This window comes from Xenopus laevis, chromosome 6S (genome assembly GCF_017654675.1).
Source record: "Xenopus laevis strain J_2021 chromosome 6S, Xenopus_laevis_v10.1, whole genome shotgun sequence".
NCBI classification, from domain to species: Eukaryota; Metazoa; Chordata; class Amphibia; order Anura; family Pipidae; genus Xenopus; species Xenopus laevis.
This window is the reverse complement of record NC_054382.1, coordinates 17845610-17872402: the sequence shown is the minus strand read 5'-3', so window position 1 is coordinate 17872402 and position 26793 is coordinate 17845610. Positions and strand designations below refer to the sequence as shown.

Genomic DNA, 26793 nt, shown 5'->3' with positions numbered 1-26793 from the left:
GTTTGACAGGACAACTTGTTTTACACATGGAGACTCTCTTTCCTGGCACTACAGCCTTTGTGGCAATGTTACCTGAGCTTGACAGTCATTTCTTGATGCCAGCAGTCTCTAGTTCCACACTTCAAGCTTTTTCAGGTCTACCTCTATATCAGTCAGTCACCTCTTTCTGAAATGATGACTTTAGGCTGGATGTAAACTGTAATCCTCTCAATGTGTCCATGGCCTACTAGTCTTGATGTCCCTGGCAATTATTGGATCCTAGAAGAGCACCTCCAGCTCTGTGTTTTTTTGTGGACAGTGTTAAAAAGTCCTTAATTTTCCATGCAAGCTTAACAGCAACTTTTTAAAGAACATTCTACTCAATATATCTACTCAATGATCTTATCCAGCAATGTGAGGGCTTACCCTGGTGGTCTACTGCGGGGATGGCATCCTCTTCCTCCTGCGAATTGTTAGGGTGCGTGCTGCGCGTCTCTGCTGCTTAAATGGCGCATGCGCTTTGGCGTAATGACGTCAGCGCGCAATGGCGCGAAATTTTAAAATTTTAAAATATTTAAAGGACCATTCTGCAGTTTCTCATTGCCCATTATAGGTTTGTTCCTGGTGCCTTTAGCGGTTTGCTATTCTGATTCTGAGCTTGATTCTGACTACCTGTTATGACCCCTGCCTGTTCTTGACGATTCTGACCTCTGTATCCTGATCCATTGCCTGAATTTCGACTACCTCTTCTGCCGTATCCCTCTGATTGAGCTCTCGGTTTTGACCCTTGCCTGCCTGACCTCGCTTTGAACACTGCCTGCCCAGACCCGGCCTGATTTGTTTACGCTCACTTTCTGCCTGCCTCGACCCGGCCAGTTCCGACTACAATCCCGTTTAACACCTTGTACCACGACCTTCTGCCCAAAGACTTTGCTAACAGTCGTGCCCCTCTGCTTATCCAGAACCTCTCGCCTTGCACCTCTCGTTTAAGTCCTGGTGGCATCCAAGTAGCTGAGGGCTCCACCCGAGGCCAACGGCGGTCACACTACAGGTGAAGCACGAGCAGAGACCTGGGTGCTTGGCATTTGTTCTGGTGTTGGGTGCCGACCGTGACAAGCACTAGTACACGTGCACTTACTCATACAGTATCCATCTTTCCTTTCTAGTGTGTCATAATATTTTTGCTTTTTTCCCGTGTGAAAGTGTACTTTCTGCGACAAACAATGTTACCTAAAGATTTCACATATTTTAAAACCATGTTGGTTTGAATGATAACAGTTGGTATTTTAGCTATAGCTTCCCTTAAATAAATTCCTAAATAATTGAGTTTAGCTGCACAAGAGACATTTTTTGCAAGGGTCTTGAAACCCCAACACTAACTGGTTGTTTCCCTTCCTAGTCATCGAGCTGGAAGACCCAACAATGCCCCGTGGGAGAACATGTCTGTATGGTGGGTATCTAAGGGGAGCACTGAGCATCTGAAACTTAGTCTGAGAAACTCAGGAATTTCATAGGACACAGTGCTTGGCCATACAACAAGGAAATAACCGTGCTGACTTTGACTAAGCCAATGAGTCATTCTTGTGATTCCCAAAATATTTTTATTTAAAAAAAAAAATCACTATTTTCAGTGACATTGCAGTTACTCAGCTTGGAAGAGAAAGCGCATTGCAACATTGGAGAAAAGTGATAAGCGCTGGATTCTGTACAATGTCAGGCCTACATAACACAAGCATGAAAGCCTGTCCACTGACCCCTCCAGGAAACCAATGCGCTAGCCAAGGACACGCTGTACAAAGAAGCAGGACTGTGCCGCAGATAATACTCATTCCACAAGACGCGTTTCACCATGGAAAAAAAATGTGTTTTTCCTTTTGGTGTCAGACTTGAGAAATGTTTGATAAAGCACAGAATTCTCAGGAAGGAGAATGGATGGGGAGAAACGACAGACACGCTGGCTGCAGGAACACGCACATGTCTCCAATTATTCTGCACATTTATCTCTGGGTAAATAAAATGCATCCAGGCCCAGTGTGATGGGTAGGGAAGGACAACAATACCTGCACCTAAAAAGATAATAAAGCATGGACAAGCCATATTTACCTGTATTCACACTATGACTTAACAGATACATAGAGAAAAGATACTAGCAGTCTATGTAGTATTCCTCTGCAGCGGCAAGCAATACAACAGCCCTATTCCATAGGAATAAACGTGAGAAGGAATGTTCTCTGCAAACTACAAGCCATACTCTTACTTATGGTCGGTTTAGGGAAACTTTTATCAGATTGGCACCAGATTGAAATAGTTAGCCAGGTTTGTAACCCAAATTCTACTTATAACGATCAGCCATTAATATAATTAATATATTGCCGTTATTAAAATGCACAACAGACAACACAACCCATTTTAAGTCTGGCCCTAAGGTGAGGAACCCATGGTTTAGGCACAACTTTTGTATATAGTGTATAATCTCTTGGAGGAATAACAAAGCTTTTATAAAGTTATTCTGACTATAATGGGATTCTCCTTGACTTGGCTGTGGCACTGCCTTGTTGATGCACACAATCCACTGTACCTCCAACTACATGCTGGGCTGTTAGTCTCATAGTTCTGCATCATGAAACCAGCACAGCGATCAGATCAGAGGTTTCACAATTGTAAGCTGGTATACCATATAGTTCTCCGGGAAGCTAGGGTGGGGTACCCAACCTTTTTTACCAATGAGCCACATTCAGATGTAAAAAGAGTTGGGAAGCAACACAAGCATTAAAAATGCAAATTATGTGCTGTAATTGGCTATTTAGTAGCCCCTATGTGAACTGGCAGCCTACATGAGACTCTGTTTGGCAATACACCTGGTTTTTGTACAACCAAAATTTGCCTCCGAGCCAGGAATTCAAAATGAAGCACCTGCTTTGAGGCCACTGCAAGCAACATCCAAGTACCACTGAGCTAGGCTGAGATATTTTTTGAACTACAGCTGAATGGCAGATACACATACCCTATGAATAATGGGTGGCACATGAAGTATAATGGGCCCAAGGGATCACTAATTGATCCATTTATGCAGTTTCCATATATGCTCATGATAAAAAAAAACTTCCCAAAGTTCATGGGACCCTACTATAAATTTGCCGTGGACCACAGAAACGTCTAGTTTCTCTAATAGAAAACATTTGGGGCAAAAACTTATTATAAGTTCTGCATTACACCATGCAGCAAGAAGTCTAATATATCTATATAGTGCTTATTAAAAGTATTTAAACCCTCCCCCCACCTTGAACGTTTTCATGTTTTATTGTCATGAACATTTGAGTCACCATGGATTTCATTTTGTTGTTTTGAAAAGGATCAACGGCAATAGACTCTGTGAAAACATTTCTCTGCAAAGTGATTTAAATGAGTTTATAATGAGAAAACACAATCTCATGGATTACATTTGTCCCTTTTAAGTAAGTATTTTTTTGGCAGTGATTCCAGCCTTGAGTCTTTGTGGAGAGGTCTCTCCCAGGAATTGCACATCTCTTTCAGGTTGCATGGGTATCAGGGGGGAGCAGCCAGAAAGTCTATATTGGATTGAGATCTGGACATTAACATTGTTGTTTTTAAGCCATTCTTGTATAGTTCTGGCTTTATGTTCAGGCTCATTGTCTTGCTGAGACACAAATCTTCTCCCAAGTTTCTTGCAGGTTGCATCGGGTTTCCCTCCAGGATTTCAGTGTATTTTGCTGCATTCATTTTACCCTCACAAGCCTTCCAGGGCCTGCTTCAGAGAAGTATCCTTACAACATGGGTCTGCCAACCCTGTGGTTATGGTGCAATGTTTGTTTTACTCCATAAAAACTCGGAGTATGCCTCATATCTTCTGCCCAACTGTAGGCGAGATACCATGCGATTGTAATGTGCGCCACCCGACCTCCCACCACCCACGCCGACTTCAGGGTTCCTTTTATAGACCGGTGCCGTCCCACCGATTACATCACAAAAGGGGCAGGACAAGCAGGTGCAGCATCTAGAACCCGGGAAGTCAGCATTTGACGGTGGTGGGCGGGGAGAGCAGGAGAAGAGCTCAACACGCACCCGCAGAGAAGAGTGCAATGTCGGCCCGTACCATACCCGACCTGCGGGATCGGGCTGGCCTGCACGTTATTACCATGTGAGGTTTTTTTATTACCACCATCCCATGAAGCTGTGATTGCAGAAGCACCCAAGTAAAGGTGGCCATAGACATAACAATAATGATCTTTCTTGGAAAAGATGCTTTCAAGAAAGATCGTTCGTTTCAATACACACGTGTAGAGCTGAATCGTCAGATAAATAGGTAGAAACAATAGAATTCTACCTGTATCTGATGATTCAGCACTAACAATGGGTGATGTCCGGGAGCCCATCTAAATTTTCCGTCCAGCTCGATCAACGAGCTGACCGATATCAAAGTCTTCTGGCGATATCGGTCGGCTCGTTTCCCACCATACACACAGAATATTGTCAGAAAATTTGTTTTGTAGGATGTTATCTGTGCGTCTATGGCCACCTTACGAGTTGTCGTATGCATAGTCTCTCCAATCTCAGCCACTGAGGTTCATAACTGCTACAAAGTTGCCCTCTTGCACGCTCACTCACTTTTGGTGGACTTCCAGTTCCTGGTAGATTAACAGCTGTGCTTTATTCTTTCAATTTTTTAATGACTGATGTAACTGTATTCCAAGGGACATTCAGTAAGTTGGAAATCTTCTTGTATCCATCCCCTGACTTGTGCTTTTCAGCCACCTTTCCATGGAGTTGCTTAGAGTCTTCTTTTCCCTTCATGGTATAGGTTATGCCACAACACTCACCAGAAATTGCACCTTCACGTGTATTTATACTACAATCACTTATTATTGGATTGTACACAGGGGATCTCCATTTAACTAGCTATGTGGCTTTTGAAAATAATTGGCTCCACTGGTGATGGTACAGGGGTGTAATGGGAGTGTATAGTCATAAAATAAGTAATTTTAACTACTGTGCAGAGATACGTTTCCACTTACATACTGTATGAAAGAGTCTACAGAAGAAACCCCCAAAAAATGATAAAGGAAATGGATTATACATTGTATATTGAAGGGAGTACCACAAAAACAGTGGAAAATGAGGGAAAACTTAAAGGGGAACTATCGCGAAAATAAAAATGTAATATAAGCTTCCTCATGCTGAAATAAGAAACTTTGTAAATACAATCAATTAAATATTCTGCATTGTTTCTGAAATAATCAAGTAGGGATGCACCGAATCCACTATTTTGAATTTGGCCGAACCCCCGAATCCTTCGCAAAAGATTCGGCCGAATACCGAACCTGAACCTTAATTTGCATATGCAAATTAGGGGCGGAAAGGGAAAAACATTTTTTACTTCCTTGTTTTGTGATAAAAAGTCACGCAATTTCCCTCCCCGCCCCTAATTTCCATATGCAAATTATGATTCGGTTCAGCCAGGCAGAAGGATTCGGCCAAATCCAAATCCTGCTGAAAAAGGCTGAATCCCGAACCGAATCCTGGATTAGGTGCATCCCTATAATCAAGTTTATCTTCACTATTACTCTCTCAGCATCTGTTTCTCTTCATGCAGCAGTTGGGTGTCAGATAATAATTGACAGTTAGATCCAATATATCTTATAGGGGGGCTCCATTCCTAGCAGATGAATTAGCGCTCACTCAAATAACTGATTCAAGTACAAACAAAATCTAATAAAATAACAGCATTTTGCATAAATTCTGCATGTAGAGAGACATGATGTCTGGTGATTTAATAGAGTGGGCTCTAACACATCTTCTAGGCAAAAGGAGCCCCCCTATAAGATATATTGGATCTAACTGTCAATGAATATCTGACACCCAACTGCTGAATGGAGACGGAATGAAGAGAAACAGATGCTGAGAGAGGGATATTTAATATAAACTTGATTATTTCAGAAACAAAAATAATTTTTAATTGATTGTATTTAGAAAGTTTCTTATTTTCAGCATGAAGTTTATTTTCAATTTTCATTTTTGCGATTTAAAATCGGGGGATGTAAAACCGAGTTGTCCCCGCATTTGTGTTGAATCCAGTGAAATCCACTGGGACTCGGGGGGGGGGGAATACTTTTTATAGGCACTGTATGTATATGCATTCTCCTTCCATACAATGCGAGAATGGAAAAGACATCGCAAATGACATAAAAAGACTGACTGCAATTGAAACGTTAATAATTTGCTGGGACCAAAGGCCCATTTCCAAGGCTGCAAACGCTGGGCCATTTTTTTTGCTGTTGTGCTTGGCGGCGGTGCCCTGTACCCGGCACAGTTGTGTGGCAGAAGCCAGGCACAGGTATTAGCGAGCGCTGTATGCAATAGATTCGCCGCAGCACCGAAATACCAGCTGTTACAGTTTGTCCTGAGTGGGATTACCGAATATTCTTAAATTGAACTTCAATCCATCTTTCCATAAAAAGCAGAGCCCAGCGCCAGGAACGGAGCGGCAGTATCAAGTGCACCTGAGGCATTTACAATACCCAGCAGAATTGTTACAACCAGCCTTTTAAAAAGGCTTCTTTTTTGAAATTTCATTATGTTCCTTGCTTCTATATATCACACTGTATCAGATTTTTTTTGGCATCTATCATGTGGAAACAGTGATATGTGAAATGCAGTGATTTCCACCAGGCCCCTAGTAACCTCTAAGGCTCCTGTAGCAATTCTGCCATCTAGTGGCCGGAAGCGGACAAGCACCGGTGATGATAAAAAAGGTAAAGAAAATACTCGGCTACATAATATTAATGGGCCTTCTAATGTTTCAGATAAAATGAAGGGCATTTGGGATTATTTTAGTATGAGTTTACTGCTGCCTCTAATTGTTTGTGTAATATAAATCAAAGTTACACAAGCCAAATGCCGGGAGACAACTGAACTACCTTGTAAGTCATTGGCTAGCATCTCTGGAAATGATTGAGCTCTCTTTGAGCTATTATTATAAAGCTGTGGCTGCCTTGGAGAGAATGAGGGGGTCTGTGGGCTGAACCCCTGTTGTATGAGACCCCCGGCAAGTTACATCAAGGAGTATTTCAATTTTATAAGTCAAAATCACTCTACGAAGATTGGTAAAGTTAAAAGGGTGCTTCACATTTAAGATAACATTTAGTATGTTACAGAAAGCTAATTCTAAGTATTTTTTCAATTGGCCTTAATTTTTCTTTTTTTTTTTCTTCTGATCTTTCCATTTTTCAACTGGGAGTCAACATCTTAAAAACAACTGCCCTGTAAGGCTACAAATACTGTATACAAGTGTATTTTACTCATATTTAACTGCATTGTTATTAAACTACTTGTTATTACTCATCTTTCTATTCAGGCCTTCTCCTATTCATATTCCAGTCTCTTATTCAAATCAATGTATGGTTGCTAGGGTAATGTGTACCCTAGCAACCAGATTGCTGAAATTCCAAATTGGAGAGCTTCTGAATAAAAATCTAGATTACTAAAAAAAATTAGAATAAATGAAAACCAATTGAATATCACTCTCTACACCATACTAAAAGTTAATTTAAAGGTGAACAACCCCTTTAAGTTAATTTTCAGTATTAATTAATTCAATTAAATCAATTCTGAGAACCTTTTTAATTAGTATTCATTATTTATTTTTCATAGTTTTTTTTTTTTAAATATTTCCTTCTTCTTCTTCTGACCATGTCCAGCTTTCAAATGGGGGTCACTGACCCCATCTAAAAATAATTGCTCTTTAAGGCTACAAATGTATTGTAGTCGCTACTTTTTATCATTCATCTTTCAATTCAGGCCTCTCCTCTTCATATTTCTGTCTCTTATTCAAATCAGTGCATGGTTACTAGGGTTATTTGGACCCTAGCAACCAGATTGCTGAAATGACAAACTGGAGAGCTGCTGAATAAAAAGGTAAATAATTCAAAAAACACAAATAATAGAAAATGAAAAACCAATTGCAAATTGTCTCAGAATATCACTGTCTACATCATACTAAACAACCCCATTAAAGTAAAATGAAAGTGCAATTATTTTATACAATACCTGTGTATAATATAACAGTGCCACTGAACCATCCAGACCAGTATATAAAGCCGGTTATTTTATCTAGCAGAACTGCTCTCCTGTTTCTCCTGTGATCCACTTGATAGGCTCGACCAATCAGATCAATGCAATTTGCTCATACGCAGACTGTAATCAATTTACCAATAATGTGAAGGAGGCGTGAACTAACACAAAACAAATACAAAAGCAGGGTTCTGCAATGTATTAGAAAAATTTGGGGTTATGCAATAAAAGGTTTGCCCAGCTGCAGTAATGCAATCAGCAAAAAGCATTTACTGGTCCCAATTTAAAGGAACAGTGACACCAAAAGACAGAAAGTGTATCAAAGTAATGAAAATATAATGCAGTGTTGCCCTGCACTGGTAAAACTGGTGTGTTTGTTTCAGAAACACTACTATAGTTTATATAAACAAGCTGCTGTGTAGCCATGGGGGCAGCCATTCAAGCACAGGATACACAGTAGATAACAGATAAGTACTACTATAGTTTATATAAACAAGCTGCTGTGTAGCCATGGGGGCAGCCATTCAAGCACAGGATACACAGTAGATAACAGATAAGTACTACTATAGTTTATATAAAGAAGCTGCTGTGTAGCCATGGGGCAGCCATTCAAAGCTGTAAAAAGGCACAGGTTACACAGATAAGCCCTGTTCAATACAATGGTGTTTTATCTGTTATGTGCGATGCAAACCTTGTACCATGGTCCCTAACTTGTTTACCTCCGGTCATAGTATAAAAAGACTTGTTCGTCCCTGCATGGCAGCATTTCTTAGGATAAGCGTCTCCTGACCTTGGCATTGGTTTCAGTCTGAAGGCTTAGTCCTCCCCCACCATTAACTTTTGCGGCTTTTAAGAGAGAGGGATTGCCCAAACCAACACCCATTTTTTTTTTCATCATTTGTTTAAAGGGACGGTTGGCGGGGTTGCTACAAACCACATGGAAGCTTAGCCTACAGCTTATGGCTACCATACAAAATACTAAAGAGGAGGGTTGTGGTGCATTTTCCAAGATCAGGGCTGAGCACAAAAATGCAAAAGACAGACACAAACTGCCACGTATAAGACACATTTTCACCCTCCCCTGTACTCTGCTTACTGACCTCAGGTCTCTACTCTCCAAAATAGAGCACAGAGACCCACATCTTCCCCAAGACTACAGAACAGCAAGCGAATGCAATATACTACGAACAGTGTCGGACTGGCCCACTGGGATACCAGGAACACTGCCGGTGGGCCCAGGTGCCAGTGGACCTTCTTGCTTCTAACCATTTAGTCTATTTCATGGTCATTCCCTATTTCTTTAGGGGGGAAATGCTTAATAATGGATGGTAAGTAGATATAAAAGACTAAGAGAATAAAGAGGTTGGGTCTGCAGAGGAGGAATAATAGTTTGGAAAGTGGGCTCACGGTCTAATGTTTTCAGGTGGCCCCCTGGCAACCCAGTCCGACAATGACTATGAAGCCCTGCCCTTACCATCCGAAAATTACAACACAGTGTTGCACTCACCCTCAATGTGCTCTGCACCTTGTGCCGGTTATACCACTGCCGCAAGCACTTTTCGCACATACTGTAGGGGCATAAGTAAATAAAACCTATAACCTTTCTACCCCCTAAGACCAAAAATGTTACTTAAAAAAGCAGGAACGTGCTGCCCTCCATATAAATTTGGTATGCAACTATGTTATCCATAAAAAGAAAAACGGATACATTGTTCTTACCCCAGTTTAGGTCACAAATACTATTGTCTAATTGTCCCCCTTGTTTTTCCCTAATTAAGAGATGAATGTATAATAGCATGTCCAAGGCTTGTTTAACATCTATATAGCACCTAAGTATCTTTATTCCATAAAATGAGACCAGCACAGGCATGAGATCAATTCAGAAAGAACATTTTAGAGCTTAGTGTCCCTTTAAAGAATACATTTGTGTTGCTGGCTTCTTCCAGGCTGACTCCGACTACTGACTGTAAATACTCTGGTTCCCCTTGGCTGTATAATTTCTCTAGAATCCCCTGCACTAATAGCATTCTGGCATAGGTTCTCTTTACAGAGTAGCCAGATTTGCTTCTTGCCTGAGTGAAACAGCCCCATGGCAGCTGAATCTGAGTCTAGTCTAGACGCAAGCCAAAAAAACAAGCCTTTCAGGACACTAAACGCATTGATATTATGTCTATATATCGGAGCAATATGGATCTGGAAAAGACATAAGAGCATCTGGGCTGTGGAAAGTCATGCCGTGGCCTAACACTCGCACACAGATGGACGCAGTGCCCTCGCTGGGTGTACGCCACGATCCTGACCACCATCCTTACGGCTCTTTATACGTTTAATATTTTAATTACATAAAAGTTTCCAAATAGGTTCCAGGCGTGAAATAACAGCCAGTTACTGGCAGTCGGGAGCAGTGGTCTCTTCCTAGCCCATGTTATGTCTGATGGAGAAACATTCAGTGATGAAAATAAGAAATCATTTGGGTCATGGATCTGGATACCTCTGCAATGTGCTTTAAAGGGTAAATATACCCTACTTATAAGTAGCTATCTTCCATGTTTTGCCTTTTTGAGTGCCGAGGTTTTCATAGTCCTGATTAATGTATGGTTGGAAATACTAGCCAGGGTTGAACTGGGCCCACCAGGTTCCAAATGGTGGAAATGCCGGTGCGCCGGGCCAGCCGATCGGGGGTGGGTCTGGACTGGTGGGGGCCTATAAGGGCCTAGGCCCACGGGTTTTTTCCTGGTGTCCCGCTGGCCCAGTCCATGAAAGCAAATAGAAAAATTATCGACACTCAGGACTTCATGCAAGCGGGACAAAACCCTGCGTGTTTCTTGCAAAGTAACGTTTCGGGGGGCACACCCCTTCGCCAGACAAGACTTCAGGGTTTTGTCCCGCTTGCATGAAGTCCTGAGTGCAGGTAATTTTTCTTCTTGCTTGAGGTTCTTATCTTCTCATAAAGCACCGAGATGTTTTAGGGCAAAGACACATGCGAAGATTCTGGGAGATTTAGTTGCCCGGCAACTAATCGCCTCTTCTTCGGGCGCCTAATCGCCCTGAAAAGCCTTCCCGCAGGCTAGAATCGAAATCACCAGTGGGATGGCATCAGGAGCGATTTGTTTCCCGAACTCGCCCGAAGTTTCCTCGTGAAGCAACTTCGTAAAACAAAACACTCCGAGTGCCATCCCGCCGGTGATTTAGAATGTAGCCGGCGGGAAGGCTTTTCGGGGAGATTAGTCGCCCAAAGAAGAGGAGATTAGTCGCCAGGCAACTAAATCTCCCTTAATCTTCGCGTGTGTCTCTGCCCTTAGGGTAAGACGGAAAGAGGCAGCTGCTGACATAATGATGAACGTGTTCTCCATATAAAAGGTCATTGATCTTATTATTCCCAGTGAACGTCGAAGCCTTCAGATACATTAGCTCTGGGCAGTAATATACTGTATATCTAGAAACTCATCATAAAATTTAATGGGAAACAACTAAAGAAAACTAGGGACATTTTGATCGTTGTCGCAAGCAGCAAGAATCAAGAGTGTTGCCTATTCCACAGCCTTTAACTGGCACAGCTTGCGCTCCTGTGCTCCAATTCTATTGATTCTCTGGGAGTAGTTATATATATATATATATATATACACATACATACAGTTATATATATATATATATATATATATATATATATATATATATATATACACATATATATATATATATATATATATATATATATATATATATATATACACACACACGCACACACAGAGGAATGGTATCGGTTATTCATAAATCCGTTATCCAGAAAGTTCTGAATTACGGAAAAGCCATCTCCCTTCTCTCATGACTCCATTTTATCAAAATAATCCAAGTTTTTAAAAATGATTTCCTTTTTTCTCTGTAATAACAAAACAATACCTTTTACTTGATCCAAACTAAGATATACAGTAATTAATCCTTATTGGAAACAGAACCAGCCTTTTGGGTTTATTTAATGTTTAACTGAATTTCTAGTAGACTTAAAGGGGTTGTTCATCATCTTCCAAACACATTTTTGCAGTTCAGTTGTTTTCAGATTGTTCTCCATAAACAAAGACTTTTTCAAATTGCTTTCCATCTTTTATTTTTTACCATTTTCCCAAAATGTAAGTTTAAAGTTTAATGTTCGTGTCTCTAGTGTTTGAGTCTGGCAGCTCAGTGATCCAGAAGCAGATTCTGAACTGTTACAATTTCCTCCATTTAGTTAATACACTTCTCAGCAGTATCTGTGGAATATTAGCAACTATTGTATCAATTCTAACAGCTGCTTTTAATGAAACTCAGGGATTCTGCTCAGCAGGGACAAAGATAACAAATGTATCAATTTAAAACACGAGAAAACTTTGGACGACTTCGGATAACGAATCGCACCAAGTGCCACCCCGCCGCGATTTCCATTCTAGCCGGTGGGAAGGCAGTTCAGGGAGATTAGTCGCCCTAAAGAAGAGGAGACTAATCTCCCCAAATCTGCCTGTGTGCCCTGACCCTAAAGTATGGAGATCCAAATTATAGAAGGATCAGTTATCTGGAAAACCCCAGGTTCCGAGCATACAGGGCCGCCATCAGGGGGGCACAGTGGGTACAAGTGTACCAGGCCTGAAGGGGGGCCCGGCAGTGATGAACTTTTCGAAAGAGCCGGGCCCCCCTTGACAGCACCGAAGCCGTGCCGCCTCCTTCCGAAGTCCCGAACAGCCGAAATGCGGAAGTGCCGAAAAGCTGAAATCCCAAAACGGCAAAAAGACCCAAAGTCACGAAAACAGCTGAAATTGAAATCCTGAAGAAAAGACCCGAAGGAGGCGAAGTTGAAGTCCTATACTACTACTGAACACCAGTGTGTGTGTGTTTGTTTTTTTTTTTTTTAAATCACCTCGCCCCCAATGTATTATTTGAATACTCTATGGGGCAAATTCACTAAGGCGCGAAGCGCCGAACGCTAGCGTTAATTCGCTAGCGTTTGGCATTTTCGCTACTGCGCAAATTCACTAACGAACGCTGGCGTAGTTTCGCTAGTGTTACTTCGCAACCTTACGCCAGGCGAATCTTTGCTAGCGACGAAACTACGCAAATTCACTAACTTGCGCAGTGTACTGAACGCTACCTTTTACGCTAGACTTCCTTCGACACCTCAGACCTGGCGAAGCGCAATAGAGTAGATAGGGATTGTTTAAAAAAAAGTCAATTTTTTTTCTAAGTCCCAAAAAACGCTGGCGTGTTTTCTACATGATGGCTGATAGCCTGAAAAAGATCGAAAAATTTTTGGGGCTCCCCTTCCTCCCCCCTACATTTCCTGACTCATGGCAACTTACCTAGACAGTGGGCACATGTGTAGGGCAAAATAAAATTTTTATTTGCTGATTTGAAGGTTTTCTAGGCATTTGTAGTGCTGATACGTATTCCTCCATTGAAATTTGAATTTCGCGCCGTATGCAAATTAGCCTTCGCTAGCGCAACTTCGCTTTATATAGCGAATCAACGCTAGCGCAACTCCGCAACCTTACGCTACCCCTGTGCGCAACTTCGGATTTTAGTGAATTTGTGGAGCCCTGGCAAAACTACGCCTGGCGAAGTGTGGCGAAGTGCGGCAAAGTGCAGCGAAGTTGCGCCTGGCGCAACTTTGCATCTTAGTGAATTTGCCCCTATAAGTCCCTGCCACCAATGTTTTTTTTAAAAAAATATTCTTTGGGGCCCCAATTTTTTTTTTCACTTGTAAGGGGGGCCCTGGCACCAATGTTTTCTTTAAAAAAAAAACTTTTATGGGGGGCCCTGGCACCAATTTTTTTTTTTTTTAACTTGGTCCTGGTCACAAATTATTTCTTTTTAACTTGTAGGGGGGCCCTGGTCACCAATTATTTTTTTTAACTTATTAAAATCCAGCACTTTATCCCTACCCAGAAGCGCATACTGTAAAAGAATGAACTGTTACTTATGTCCATAGGTGCACATAATACAATATCAATGAAATCATTACTTTTGATTTGTTTATAAGGTATTTTACCTGCAGTATTAAGCTCACTACTTGCTTCTGGGTCTTCCATTTAGGGGAATATTTATCAAAATCCAAATTTTTCAGATTTTTTAAATAAAAAAAATCCAACCAAACTAGAATTCACAATTTACCCTTATCTATCATTAAAAAGGCATGGGAAAAAATAATTTCGCCAAAAAACTTGACTTTTTTGGATTTTTACACAAAAACCGCAAATTTTTCGGATTATTGCGCCAAAAAATTACTTTTCCTGGATTTGACCCCAAAAAGTTTTTTTTTGTGAAATCAGCAGAAAATCCCAAAATGTTCGAATTATCATATGAAATAATGTCTTCAAATTGCAAATTGGACCTCGGTCATTGACTTCAATAGGACCTCGACAAGTTGAAGATGGAGTATTTTTGAATTTAGACTTTTTGCAGCCTCGGGGTATAATAATTCTTGAAAAATTTGAGTGGTTTTTTTTTTCCACTAAAAAATTTGGATTATATAGTAAAAATCTCAAATTTTTCGAGTTTTTAGCATTCGGACTTTATTAAATAACCCCCTGAATCTTCTCCCAATGGCAAATGATTTAGCAAAGGATTAATACACAATGCTGCAAGATTAGCTAAGAGCCATGTAATTGTATCTTTCAAAAGTGAGGTTTCTAATTAACATGGAATCTACCAGCACTACTAGTAAACTGCCCTAGCATAAGGGCACACCTAGCGATTCGGGGAGATATAGTTGCCTGGCGACTAATCGCCTCTTCTTTGGGGGGGCTAATCTCCCCAAACGGCTTCCCCCTGTCCAGGCGACTTCGGAAAACGAAGCGCCACGTGTGCCATGCCGCGGGTGACTTTTCATTATAGTCGTTGCAAGACGTGGAAAGTCGTTAGGGGAGATTAGTCACCCCAAAGAAGAGGCGATTAGTCACCAGATGACTAAATCTCCCCCAATTGCCAGGTGTGCCCTTACCCTTATACAGTATGCTCAATTGTCTACATGCTATAACTATAACTGAGCAGCAGGTGACACCATTGAGCTGTATTTAAATATTCTATGCCGTAGTTATCTATTTACAGTTCCAAGAATCATATTTATTTATAGATATTTTATTACTTCACATATTACTCCTGTTATAAATATATAATAATAATATTATATGTTCTCTAAAGGCCTCCACAGGTTTCCTCCCATGCTTAAAAACATACAGGCAGGTTAATTGGTTCCTGATAAAACTGGTTATAGCGTGTGAATGTGATAGGGACTTTATATTGTAAGTTGCACTGGTGCAGGAACTGATATGATGTATAATCTCTGCAAAAACATGTTGGCACTATATAAATAACAGATAGTAAATAAATATCTATTTTATTTTCCGTCAGGTACCTCGTAGATCAAGTCGGCAGATATTCGTAGTTACATAGTAACAGTTAATTTGGGTTAAAAAAAAAAAAAGACAATAACCCATTAAGTTCAGCCCCTCCAAATTACCACTAGTGCATATATGTATGTGTGCAATGTCGGACTGGGCAGGCGGGACACCAGGAAAAAACCCGGTGGGTCCAACCCTCATGGGCCCACCCTGGCCCAGACCTGCTCCCCGATTGGGAGTCACTTAAAGAAAAACCTCTGCACAGGTGCGTGGTGGCATTCGTGCAGGCGTGCACCGCACCGGCATGCGCAGAAGGAAGCTTCATGTGGTAGTCCCAGTGGGCCCCCGTTGCTCCAGTCCGACCCTGAACCTAGAAGATATATAGATTGGAGCACCGAGTATAACAAGAGGAATTTCAGGATCTAAATTTAGTAACCGGGGAGAGGAGGGGCTGACTAATAAAATCATAAATTCTTTAAAGAAAGTCTTTCCTTGTCCTTAAATGTCTGTCATTTAACCTCCGTGAGAGGCCTTAATGAGATGGACAGTATTCTGGTGTCGTTAGGACATGTTGAGGAAACGAGGACAAATGATGCTGATAATTGCTAAATTGTTATTTCCGTTTTACAGCAGGAGTGGGATTGCCCACTTTCTGCATTCTATTGAAGACAATCTCCCATTATAGTATGGGCATGGGTTTTGTATTTCTTTGTTTCCAACATAAAGGGACAGTCTGTGTAAAACTCTATTTGTATTGGATGTATAGAATGACAGCTTTTATATGGCCTTTATCGTCATTTAGTCAGAGGAACCCACATATCCTGAAGTAAAAGTCAAGAATGCCATCAGTTCTCCAACAAATCCCAGACCTACTGTATATACACATATCCATACAGAGCTCCTTGTTGAAGCAATCATTTGAAAGATATGGATTTAGTAACATCCCTGACGAGGAAACTTGTAAATAAAAGTATCCCTAAAACTAGTTTTGTCCTGATATTTCACTTTTCAAACATCTGTAGTTAGGCAATCATTCAATTTCTTTTCAAATAAGCGTTCTATTTAACCATAGCTGCACGGGGCAACTGTAGAGCCGTACAACTGGTATGCAAGGTCGCCGAATGAGTGGCTTGGGAGTCACCCCTGTATTATTATTATTATTCATATCATAATAGCCAAAAAAACTAGCAGGATTTTCTAAATCTGTCAGGCACAGTGCCCAAATATAGGAATAAACAGATTATTCTTGCAAAACATTTGGATACAAAAGACAAACTGTGTGGCAGCTGAATAAACATATAGAATAAGGTGGGGAATTTTGTACGTTGGGTCATGTGCCAAGTCTCACCTTGAGAAATTCACTTCTGCTCAACACCAGCCTGAAGTTCAACAACCCTGATACTCATCCATAAAAGACTGACCGCCCTGAGCTGTAACATAATGGCAAACCTTTTGGGCACCCCTACTCTAAAGGGCCTGACTTCTAAGATTATGAGATGGGTAGGTAGGAACGTGGAAGGGATTACTGTTTACAGGGAAATACCTGCATTAAATGTCCAATTTGTGACCATCGTTCATTGGGTTAAAAATAATGTGCTATGCAGATTAACCCAAAACTGGTGCATTTTTTAAACACAGGGAGTACTGTCCTGGTTGCCTATTAGATTGGCACCCCCAGTGCAAAGCGTGGCATGCATTGTCCTAAACATAAACACCAATATCAATTGAGACAATATATTAGTTATTAAAGAAACTGGCTTCTCACTCATTCTGGGCCACTACCACCATGGGCTGGTTCTCTAGTCTGCATCTGGCTGGCTAAACCTTTGCTGAGACACTGCACTGTTACTATTCTTGGCAAGCTGCAGCCTTATGGAAGCTGGCAAAAACCCAATGTTACCCCAGAGATGATAACTTTAGACATCTGCTGGGGCTATTATTAATGTGCTATTTTGAGGCAGTTCTGATACTGTAGCCCAAAGCTTTAAAAGTCTGTTCAGTGGTAGACATGGTACATGCACATAATATGGAGAGCGAGGTTAACACTTTCAAATGGGTGTTCTGGGTTTTTCTTGTGGCTTTTTCTGGATAAAATTAGAAGTTAGGCAGGTTATACTAGAAGGTCCATTTATCAACATTCCCATTTAAGTGGTGTTTATTAAACCTACAATTAAAGTCTCGCTCACCAAAGGTCACGTAATATGTTAAAAGATTCAAATATAAAAAACGTATGAATGAAAACAATGCTGAACGATGAGATAAAAAAACCTTGAGTCTAAAGTTCTTTTGGACAAAAGAAAAAAAACAACTCAGGAAAAAAAGGTCCAATAAGATCAGCACAGCTCCCGTTGACTTCTATAGGACCTTAGCTGCTTTTACTTGACAATGTTTTGTACCAAGAGTTTATAGATATAGTATATAGATATAGTACTCAATGTCTAAGTAAAGGTGGCTTGGCAGGGGCCCTGTATGACCCCTCACAAAATTCTAGTAAGCAAAATACAAGTTGTAGAGCCCAGTCCTCAATTGTTGAGCAAAGGGGGCCCTCAAATGTTCTTACTTTGGACTCACTGACTTCTAGTTATGCAGCAGAACGAAATGCACCAGCCACTTTCTGTACATTCTTCTATGGTAGGTTAGAAAATCAACTGGTACAAATACCCACATCTGTAACACTGCACAGAACATAAAGGTCTGGATACTTAGGGGCCGATTCACTAACTTCGAGTGAAGGATTCGAAGTTAAAAATCTACAAATTTCAATGTTTTTTTTGGGCTACTTCGACCATTGAATGGGCTACTTCGACTACGACTATCGAAGGATTCGAAGTAAAAATCGTTCGACTATTCGACCATTCGATAGTCGAAGTACTGTCTCTTTAAAAAAACTTCGACCCCCTAGTTCGCCATCTAAAAGCTACCGAAGTCAATGTTAGCCTATGGGGAAGGTCCCCATAGGCTTGGCTAACTTTTTTTGATCGAAGGATATTCCTTCGATCGTTGGATTTAAATCCTTCGAATCGTTCTATTCGAAGGATTTAATTGTTCGATCGAAGGAATTATCCTTCGATCGTTCGATCGAACTATCTGCGCTAAATCCTTCGACTTCGATATTCGAAGTCGAAGGATTTTAGTTCCTAGTCGAATATCAAGGGTTAATTAACCCTCGATATTCGACCCTTAGTGAATCGGCCCCACAATGTAGCTCCTGTAGGCAGGGTCTTGGAATTCTGAAGGTTCCTAGAACATTTCTTACCACTCAATACTTGTTAATAGAGTTCTTGCTTCAGAATCTTCATTTCTTGCTTCAGAATCCATTAGGCTTAATGAGGAATAATTATCTGAAGCAAGTGCGAGCAAGTTAATGTTTATATGCATTACAGCAGCTGTTAATGAACTTGTGCTACAAATCTACAAGGTCAGCCACCGACTCTTTAGGCTCCTCAGGCCAAGAAATTAAAAAAGAAGAACACGGTAAGCAAAAAGAACACAGAATCGGTTTTATGGGGTACCAATGGTGTCATAAATATGTGGACACTGCCACCATATGTAGCGTCATACTGAAGATGTGATGCAGTATATTCTGCAAAGCCTAGGAGGTCTAAGAAGGAATCTGCACTTTATTTTATGAAAAGGTTTAATAATGAAAAAACACAGCAAGAAAGTTGCCATTCAATGTTCTATGGCCAAGCTCATAGATTCAAGATCACTGCAGTTGAGCTGGTCATAAAATATCATAACAGTTGTCTGGTTATTTCTTGAAGTTACCAAGTGTTGCAGTGTTCTCCCCAGGAAAACATTTGTCCGGGCAGAGAAAAAAGGAGACGGCCAGGGATAATTAAAAAAAAAAAAAAACCTACAGTGGAACCTCAATTTTACATACCCTGATTTTAATATTTCCCTCATTTTACATGTTGTTTTGTGGTCCCACCTACAGTATATATTATGCATAATACATACTAGATTTTACACCATTGTTTTCTGGTCCCCTGAAAAACTTAAAATGGGGGTTCTACTGTATTACTTCCTCTTTAGCTCGTGAAGAGGAACTCATTTTACAGAAGTCGGTAGCAATTATTATTGCGTGAGCGAGATGTTGGGGGGGGTGAGCTGGGTAGATGCAAAAAAAGTGCTAGATGAAAATGCCCTGGGTAAAACACTGAAGCACTTAAAGCATTCAACCAAAATCTCACTGGAGCTGACCTTCAGGCTTGTCTCCATGGATCGCTATTGACGCCTTCAGGGGAATGTGATCCACATTTAATGGTAACCTATAACCATAGTGAGTACAACTGCCAAATAGACTGGTTTAGAGGCACAGTTCATGTAAATGCAATGTTTTCTGGCTGGTAAAACGTAAAAAAAAGGTGTAGAGATGACATGTAGTACTGGCCATATTCTTCTTAATGGACCTATATCTTAAAGGGGACCTGTCACCCACACATATAAAGCTATATAATTAAAGTCCTTTACAAATTACATTTTTTTTTTTAAAACAACCATACCCATTATAAATATATTTAAAAATCTGAGCTGTCAATCAAATATTGCCTGCTCCACCTCTAGGCATAGAGACAGGGCAGGCCATTACTTTCATTTTCCATTTAGCATTTACTAGATATCACGGAACTTATCACATTTCCCTTCACAAACGTTATAATTGTGTAGCCTGTGCATGGACATTGGTCTCCCTTGCAGGTGCAAACACAAGGTTATTGGGCGATACAAAACTTTACTCAATAACATTGTCCACAAAATGGCGCTTGCCTTCTTACTGTGATTTTGAATTCCAAGAATAAAGGACACAAAATTGAATGTATTCATTGTAAGTAAAGCTAAGGCAAGGTCACACGTGGCATATTTACGTTGTGTTTTTTTAAAACATACAGCCGAACGTAAATACGCATAAAATGAAGCCCGATTGAAAATAATGGAATACGCACTATAGCAATTCATACACAACAAGACGCCAGCATTTGCGCTTTTTAGCAGAAATGTCAATACGCCGAGGAAATGTCATATTATTGAACTCTATGGGATCTGCAGGTTTGGAAATACACTTTGCTGAAATACGCTGCATATTTTCAACATGGCGGCCAAGCTCTCGCGAGATGGATTTTTCATATATGTATTTACAGCACTGCATGTAAATTGTTTTCCACTTGCATTTTTTTCACAAAAGTTTACTAAAATTCTTGAGTGGAATGATGGGGAACGAGAAAAAACAGAAATGCATGTTGGGAAAAAGAAAACTACAGGCTGAAAAACACATATTATGCGTGTGTGGTTTTATTGGCAAATTTACACTCGGCCGCGTGTTTTTAAAAACAAAATGTAAAAAACCCTATGTGTGATCTTGCCCTTATGCTTTTCTAACATCATAGTAAAAGATTTAGAAATCTTTCTTAGGTTGACAAGTTTAATATATTAATATGTATCCCCTCCATCTCACTTATATATAGAATTATAAAACCTTCACTATCAGACAAAGACTTTGAAAGAGGTGTAGGAAAAAACTTACACGAGAAAAAATATTCACCTTACATTCGAAATCTACTTCATTTCTCATCTCAAGCCCCTTCCAAGTTATGTTCTTGAATATTCTACATAGGGGGTATTTTTCACCAGAATTGAGAAAACTGGTGGGATGGTCTGACTCTGATACATGTCCCAAGTGCCAAGCCCCAAAAGCAGACATCTATCATTGTCTATGGTCCTGCTCAGTAATTAAACAATTCTGGGAGAGGGTCAATTCTTACTGTAAACATGTATTACGTATCCAGATCCCTTTTACACCTCTATGGGCAATTTTTGGAGACACATCAAATATTCCAAAGCCAGACAAGAAACTGGCAAATATAATTTCGGCAGAAAAGCTATATTACATTGTTGGATAACAGACCATCCTCCACCACTTGACATGATGATTACAAAGCTAGATCTTGTATATTGCATTGATTGGCTGGAGGCCTCCCTAAACAGAGAATGCCAAGTTACAACCTTCTTTGCCCCTTGGTCAAGATATATACAAACATTATCTCACACACGTCAGCAGGAAATTTCTCATATTTTTCGTTTTACCACATGGTACATGTCTGAGGAATTGGCTGGGAGAAACCCAATAATGATGAGAACTTAAACGCAATGGAAATGGGAACAGTTCAAATGGCACAACATTCTATAGGGCCTTAGACGCAGGTAGAGGTAACCCTGTAGGAAGGTAAAGATGATACCTATTACTATAGATAGGGTGTCTTAGCCTGTTATTTGTATCTAGAAATATGGGAATAGGCCGGGGGTAAACCTTGTGTGTAGGCCTACTTCCTCTATATTTGTAACCCTATGTAAAAGTATAACATTATAGTGCATTCAATCGTGTTTATTATGTTTTTGTTGGTGCAAATAAAGACATTATAAATATGTATCATTTAACTCCATGGTATGACAGATCAAGGAAAGGAAATGCAACCTCAGTGACACCTTTTATTGGAGCGTATAAAGATACAACTTGTTTTGGGATGAAATCCCTTTATCAAGTGAGACACAAACTATTAAAATGTGTAGTAGTTATAATTTCTGTGGTTGCGTTGTCTTTTCTTGATCTTCAAAGTAGCCAACTTCACACCAGGCTTCAAACTAAAGGTTGGTATACAGTTGAAGTTTCCTGTATTTATAATAAAACAGGTCTGATCTGCTTGTCTAGAGTGTGTCCTGCACTCACTAATAACATGTGTAACTGTAAAGAGAAAATGTGAGATCAAACACAAGAAAATCTCTTTCATGCCCAATGGCTGTGTAACGCATGCTAAACAGCAGAATAGATATCATGGGTATGGCCGTCCCACTTATAGAGGCATATCAATGATTAATTATAGAAGACTTTGAAGATTTTGGATTTCACCAATTATAATATATGGTCAGAGGGATTTTCACATATACTAAAATGATACTAACACTAAAAAACTCGTCTTCAAAATATGAATGCACATTAAAAGTTACCTGTAGGTCCTGTTGGTTGATTTTTGCCGATAGCTCTGTTTTGTGAGTAATTGTTACTTGAAGTCATTTACGTTTTTCTCCGTAAATATATTTCTAAATGGGGATATTGACATGAAATTTACGCCAGATGTCGGTAACAACCCAAGTAACCCGTACGTACAAAGAATCTATAACAAATAATGTTTCGATTTTCAGCATCCTGGTAGTTGGCAGCTTATCATCCATTTTTCCATCCATCCTTCCTTCAATTATATGAAGTTTGCCGGTACCATATGCCGAATAACAGCCCCACACCATGATGTTCCCACCTCCAAACATCACTGTTGCTATGGTGTTTTGGGGGTGATGTGCAGTGCCATTTCTGCTCCGAACATGGTGTGTGCAATGACATCCAAAGAGGTCAATTTTGATCTCATCTGACCAGATTATAGTTTCCCAGAATTTCATTGGCTTGTCCAAATTTTGTGCAGCAAACTTTAAACAAACTTCAACATGCTTTTCTTCAGCAGTAGAGTCTTTCGCAGTGAGCGTGCATAGAGGCAGTTGACTGAGTGCATTATTTATTGTTTTATTTGAAACAACTGCACCTGCTAATTCAAGTTTTTTCCAAGTGATCCTTGATCTTGGACATCTCTTTTGATTATTCTTTTGAATCCACGTTTTAAAAATCTTGCGAGGAGCACCTGGTCGTGGCCGATTTTGGGTGAAATTATATTCTTTCCACTTCCGGATTATGGCCCCAATGGTGTTCGCTGGAACATTCAGAAGCTTAGAAATACGTCTGTAACCAATGCCATCAGTATGCAACAATAAGGTTGCAAAGGTCTTGAGAGAGCTCTTTGCTTTTACCCATCATGAGATGCTTTGTGTGATACCTTGGTAATGAGAAACCTTTTTATAGGCCCTAAATAAGGACTAAGGATATTAATTTGCACTGATAGGGAGGCAGGATTGCTTTCTAAATCACTGACAGATTTCAGCAGGTTTCTTGGCTTTCCGTGCCTTTTGCAGTGCCTTTTCTTCATGTGTTCAATACTTATTCCCTGTAGCATTCCATTTTATTACATATAACTTAATTTATGGACTTATTTGTTTTGAGTTCTTTTTATGTGTGGATAACTTGGGTTGTTACCAACATCTGGTGTAAATTTCATGTCAATAGCCCCATTAGAAATTTACTGAGAAAAACATTGACGTGTTCAATAATTATTTTTACTGCTGTATATAGCTTCTATTGCGAATGGACTACTGCTAAATTGACAGCTATAACACCATTTTAAGTTGCCCTCATTTTTTACTACTTTATAATCCAGTAGAACAAATTCTTTCAGGCAGTTATCAGCTAGTCCTGAGAAGAGCTACTATATTTAGACATGTATACAAAGGTGTGAGCGAACATACAAAAATATGTATATTCTCTGTATATCTGCTATCAGAAACAATATTTACCTTAGTCCCCAACAGAACAGCTGGGCGTCTTTGCTGTTCTTTCCTGGCCTGAATAGGTCATAAGCAGTCATCAGACATCTTGAGCCTAAAGAAAATAATAGGATGTTACCACCGCAGTATTATAGCTGGTTCTCCTTGAATCCTAATCAGCAAGCATCCAGTTGGCTGCATACATAGCAGGCAATAGCAGCCTATGTCCTGCAAAATCATTGGCTGCAGGATTTGCACCAAATCCAGGATAATTGGTTCCGGCCAAACTCTGTCTTAAAGCAATGATTATTGGACCTTTGTGCTTCAAGCTCCTCTTGAAAGACCAATGTTTGTTTCACAACAAAACTTGGTTCATAACCTTTGTGGTTCAAGCTGTTCTTGAAAGTCCAACCCTTGTTTCATAGCAAACTCTGACTCGTAAAAAAAGTTACATAAATAAGAAAACATTTGTGTAGCTACAACCACAGGTTGAGTCAATTTAAAAAAATAGTTGACCAATGGTTTTAGCTCTTTGTTAAGCATTTGATTAGGGCACCCCCTCTTATTGCATAATAAAATATAAGAAAACATTGGATATATGAGCCTGCTTTATTACAAGGAGTATCAAGCACAATGCCCTAGAAGATTATCAATTTGTCAGTAAGGTTGATAAAGAAAATCTGCTGTTGTTATTGCGATATTCTATGTTATGTCACTCAGTCATGGCGATACCAAATACCAACTTAAAAAGAATATGAACAAAGAAGGGAAAATCAAAAAAGATGTTTATTTCAACGTTTCGGCTATTCACTTAAGCCGTCATCAGGCTATAACCAGCACCTAGGCAGTAGCGCCTGTTTGTGTGCACCAGCTTTTGGAAAGGTCTCCATGTGGGACGGAAACGTCGGATAAAGATGTATATTCGTATGAAATAAATACTTTTTCTTCACAACAGTGAGTGCTGATCCTTCAAAATCATCTGCCCACCACATAGTTTACATAAAAGGAACTAATAATTTCTATTGTTCCTGGTTTTCCAGTTTGTCTAGATATTTATTGTCTAAGACAAGGTTAACCCTAAATCTCTCACTCATTTTCCAGCTCAGGCCCTGCATTTGATGCATGCAGCTATGCACATACTAGGTTTCCTGATTAAATGAACTGAAAAATCAATGCTCTCGTGTTACAAAACCATCCTTGGTGGAAATATTCTATTTAACCAGAAAATTCTGCCATTTGCAACTCAACTGTTAGGCTACAAAAAGCAGATTAACAGCTATTCTATGCACCCAGCAATCCAACAGTGTGCACAGCAATCACCCCAGCCCTTTCATGAAATCCATATTTCTTACGCTATTCATGGCATACATACGCACCCACCAACCAATCCCCTTTCTCATCTACCTGCTGGTACTTACCCTGCTCTTCTGAACTTCTACTTGGCTAACGCTAGTGGCAGACATATTTCTTTTCCTGGGTGGAGAAATTCCTGTCACCATCTATGATTCCTACCATTAACTTGAATGTCAACCAACCATCTATTACTTTAAATGGGTTGTTCACATTTAAACTAACTTTTAGTAGGATGTAGAGAGTGATATTCTGAGACAATTTGCAATTGGTCTTCCTTTTTAATATTTATAATGTTTCAGTTATTTAGCTTTATATTCAGCAGCTCTACAGTTTGCAATTCCAACCATCTGGTTACTAGAGTCCAAATTACTAGGGATGCACCGAATCCACTATTTTGGATTCGGCCGAACCCCCGAATCCTTTGTGAAAGATTCGGGCGAATAGGGAACCGAATCGAAATCCTAATTTGCATATGCAAATTAGGGGTGGGAAGGGGTAAACATTTTTTACTTCCTTTTACTTTCCTTTTTGTGACAAAAAGTCAAGCGATTTCCCTCCCTGGCCCTAATTTGCATATGCAAATTAGGACTCGGATTCGGTTCGGCCGGGCAGAATTATTCAGCCGAATCCTGCTGAAAAAGGCCGAATCCTGGATTCGGTGCATCCCTATAAATTACCCTAGCAACCATGCCTTGATTTGAATATAAGACTAGGATAGAAAGAGGAGTAATAAAAAGTAGCACTAAAAATAAATATGTAGCCTTGCAGAACATTCGATGGGAAAAGATTCAGAAGAAGGACGCAAATAATTCAAAACTATGAAAACAACTAATGAAGGCCAGTTGAAAAGTTGATATTCTTTAACAAACTAAAAATGAATTTAAAGGTGAACCACCCCTTCAAGTCAATGGAAGTCAAATGTCTGATTTGCAAAGATTCTAAATTGCTTTGGGCTTTCATATTCCAAATGTACCTACTTTAAAACAAGCCAATGGATTCAAAGAATGCACCATGTGCAGCCAAAATACAGAATGCCAAGCTTTTATGATGCTGTAGTAGGATTTCACTGTAGAAACCTGAGCCTAGAAACCTTGCCTATGAGAGAAGGGAAATGGAAGCAGCATGGAAGCCAGCCAGAAGTATTGACACTAGCTCATACATTCCTTATTTAAATCATATTGCGTTTCTACCTCTAAGCACAAAAACTGACTCTAAGCGCGAAAACTGTCACATCTCATGAAACGCTAAAATCATAAAGCGGAACGGATGGGTGTGCCTGGCTGCTTTGTTCAGGGGCTGAATACCTTTCCAGGCTGCAGGGATCATCTGAGAGGCACATCATGATCTGTTTTTATCTGCAAGGAGTAAAAGAAACCCCATACTGGGAGATGTCAGTAGCAGGGGGGAGTGCAGGCATGGGGGTATTTTATATAGACTGCAACTGATTCTTATCACCTAGAACCTGTAAGGGTAAGGCCACACTGGGCATTTTGGGGAGATTTGGTCGCCTGGCGACTAATCGCCTCATCTTTGCGGCGACCAATCTCCCCAAACGCCTTCCCTCACTCTGCGCTGGCTAAAATGAAAA

General features: G+C 40.1%; 1 protein-coding gene across 3 annotated transcripts in view; it reads right to left on the bottom strand.

Moving 5' to 3' along the window:
• Positions 1 to 26793, bottom strand: part of LOC108719851 (MAGUK p55 subfamily member 7) — a 216991-nt gene that overhangs the window by 152676 nt on the left and 37522 nt on the right. For 2 of the 3 annotated variants that reach the window (XM_041567396.1, XM_018269077.2), the window contains exon 3: positions 23883 to 23967. The exons of the other annotated variant lie outside the window; for it this stretch is intronic. The gene's annotated coding sequence lies outside the window, so the exon portion shown is untranslated. The remainder of the gene's footprint in view (positions 1 to 23882; positions 23968 to 26793) is intronic. 3 annotated transcript variants of the gene reach the window in all.